The sequence below is a fragment of the Galeopterus variegatus genome, unplaced genomic scaffold (assembly GCF_000696425.1).
Source record: "Galeopterus variegatus unplaced genomic scaffold, G_variegatus-3.0.2 Scaffold8428, whole genome shotgun sequence".
Classification (NCBI taxonomy): Eukaryota; Metazoa; Chordata; class Mammalia; order Dermoptera; family Cynocephalidae; genus Galeopterus; species Galeopterus variegatus.
The window spans coordinates 38,731-42,306 of record NW_007734539.1 but is presented as its reverse complement, the minus strand read 5'-3'; the positions used below and the strand labels follow the sequence as shown (position 1 = coordinate 42,306).

Here is a 3,576-nt window from a genome sequence, read left to right as displayed (position 1 = left end):
TTTTTTCTCTGAGTCACTGAGGAAGAAATCTTCTGTCTTGCTGGGCCAACTCTATTTCTTTTTTGCTGCCCTTTTCCTTTCTCCTTTCCTTGGTTTCCCCTTTCCACGAAGCTTCTTCAGACGGCTTTGCTTATCCTACAAATCCTGATGCTCCTCTCTGTAGAGGCCTAGAAAACAGTGTCCCCACATGTGCAAAATAAGTGTTGTGATTTGGAGACCAGTCATAAGTCTCCTACCTCTTGGCCAAAGGCTCTTCACTAAACAGTTTCACTACTTTCATGGATTTGGAATCAGTACGCCTGGAAATTTCACCAAATAGCCAGGCACTCAGATGAGTCAAACATAAGGTATATTCTGAAAGTGAAGGTATTTCTTGAGCAGCAAGAAGCATGAATCCCTGGACGTGACCTTCCTCCCCACGCATCTCTGTTCTGGAAGACTACATTGTGTGATGTTGAACATACTAATTATCCTTTATTTTGCAACTAGCCTGTAAGGGAATCCAAACCCATGACCTTGGGGTTAGGAGGCTGTGCTCTGACTGAGATAACTGGCCAGCCTTTGCTAATTATCCTGATTTGAGCATCACATATTGCTTACGGGTATTGATATTCAACACTCTACCCCACAGATATGTACAATCATCTATGGTTCAATGAAATAAATTTTAAAAAAGCACCTCACTTCAAAAAAAAAATAGAGAGAAATTTAAATGTCCTTCTTGATATGAGAATAAACAATTTTGGACTNCTGGACGTGACCTTCCTCCCCACGCATCTCTGTTCTGGAAGACTACATTGTGTGATGTTGATTGAACATACTAATTATCCTTTATTTTGCAACTAGCCTGTAAGGGAATCCAAATGCATGACCTTGGGGTTAGGAGGCTGTGCTCTGACTGAGATAACTGGCCAGCCTTTGCTAATTATCCTGATTTGAGCATCACATATTGCTTACAGGTATTGATATTCAACACTCTACCCCACAGATATGTACAATCGTCTATGGTTTTAATTTTTAAAAAGCACCTCACTTAAAAAAAAATAGAGAGAAATTTAAATGTCCTTCTTGATATGAGAATAAACAATTTTGGACTTTAAAATGTGTGTGTGTGTGTGTGTGTGTGTGTTATATAACCAGCAATATTGGCTGGGGTCCTTCTTACCTTGCCTTTTTCATTACTATCTTTTCTAATTTCCTCTTCCACTTTTAAAACCCTTGCAATCATCTTGGATGCAACCAGACACCACACACCAATCCCCTTGTCTTAAAGTCAATGGATTAGAATGTGGATTTTACCTACCTGCAAACCCTTGGTCTTATAAAAATCTATCTATGTATGCCAGGGATTAGAATGTTAGTATCTTTGGGCCGGCCCGGTGGTGCACTGCTGTAGTGCGCCGCTTGGGAAGCGCGGCAGCGCTCCTGCCGAGGGTTTGGATCCCACATACAGACCGGCCGCTCACTGGCTGAGCGAGGCGCGGGAGCAGCGCCGAGGGTTGCAGTCCCGTTGCCGGTCCCGGTCCGGTACGGGGGCGACACTGAGGGTTGCGATCCATTGCCGGACATGGAAAAAGACAAAAAGGAAAAAAAAAAAAGAATGTTAGTATCTTCGAGAAGGAAGTATTTTTCTGCCTGAAATATAACCACATCTTGGTTCACACATGAAGCCTCCCTTCCCTTCTGTACCAATAGAATCCATCGAGGACAATGGATACTATTTAGTATCCGGTGAAAGAACACATTTCTGTCTTTCTGAGTCTAAAAATCAGAGTTGGATAATTCAAATTATCACCACCCAAGCTATGTCCTCAAGGTTAAACTCTTGCTAAAAGATAGGATGAATTTCAATTTCTGAATTGTGAAATCTTTTTGGACCAGAAATGTTCCTCTAAGAAACATACGGTACTGCTCGTGATCAATCTGACAGCAAAGACATGGAGTTTTGAGTTGTCAGTAAACTACTAATCCCCTACTTTGCTGTGAAACTAATATGTAAGTTGCTTAATTTTGATATTTATTAACCCGGGAGGCAGGCCTCCATCCAATCTGGCCAAAGTGGATTAAAATCTCTTAGCTTTCCTAATATATTTAATTAAAAATTGCAATAGTTAGGCTGACATAAAAAATAAAATTTTAATTCAGACTTAAGCTAATAGTTTTAATTTCATTGAAACATCATACTTGTTTGCCAATGAAATGAATGTTCATAGGATGATAATCTTGAATTAACTTCTAAGAGCTTAAAATATTAAAACTAAAGTCAGCCAATATATCTAAAATGTCCTCTTTTTGCATTTCTCAAAATGTATACCGCATTTTAATGTTATCCTCATAACTGGGGAAGAGAATTTTATACATGACATGCATTACTAAGTCACTTGTGACTTATTGACTGAGTTAACAATATTCTAGGATTACCAGGAGAACAATATAACATGCAGAATCCAACATCAGCACTGCAAAACCCAAGATAAAAACATGCAATGTCAACCTTGCAAAATGTAAGTGTGAGTTTGCAAAAAAACCACGACAAGGTTTGCAGAGTGGATATTATATGACAACACCATATTATACAGAACCAATTAAAAAGCACAATATAATATAGGTTAAATATCTTTACATAGTTTATCTGCTTGGTCATTTATAAACAAATTTAATTTATGTTGCTTATAACATTGTAAACATTTTAGTTAGATTCTGACACTGTGTGTTTATATTTAATATTTGAGCTTAATTAGTTACATATGGTAGTCCATTAAGTTCCTTAAAGTTTTTTTGTTTGTTTTCACTTCACATTGACCAACAGGGCAGACCTTGGTGTTTATAAATGATTACAAATTTTATGAACCTTGAAATCAAATGCTTATTGACAATAACAATAGCAAATTTTTAGATCTTAAGCTAAATAATTTTTCATGTTTGGGGTAAAAGCAGATTGTGTAGAATCAATACATTTAAATATGTTTATAGTACTAGAGCTATTTGGGGGGGGAAAAAAGAAACTCAATAAACAGACACAGGACAAGATATTTAGGTAACCTGATCTAAAAGTCTTTTGCTCTATGAGCTGGTATGTTTCTTAAAGGTTTGAGAAATAAATGCTTAAAATCTTCCCCATAGCTCTCTCAGAAAGGTTATCCTACCCATTTGAATTCCCTAAAAGAATTGTAAATCTTCTTTTATATGAATAACCTTGGGAAATGAGGTATGGGGAAATTAAGAAAAATACCCATATGAAGAGGCATATAGCATGTGATTTGAATACTCTTAGGATAAATTGTGAGGACAGCTAATGCTGTGTGTTGTATGATTAGTGCATGCCCTTCAACATATAAATGTTTTAAAAGCAAAGTGTGAATTTAAGTTAAAGCGGCATCTGGAGAAATCATATATAGTAACAGAAAGAATCACACATCAAGGTGCACACGTAAGGTTAACCAAATAAGGAAGAAAATCTCATGAGAGAGTTACGGGTGAGAAATATTTCACCAGGCTTTCAATGGTTCCAGTAAACAGACAAAACCTTCTTTCAATTAACCCAAGATGAGGAAAATACCAAGTTGTGCTTTCAGT

General features: G+C 37.1%; 1 pseudogene; it reads right to left on the bottom strand.

The window, feature by feature from the left end:
- Positions 1 to 51: 51 nt before the first annotated feature.
- LOC103608455 lies at positions 52 to 424 on the bottom strand (annotated as a pseudogene).
- Between the last annotated feature and the right edge of the window lie 3,152 nt (positions 425 to 3,576).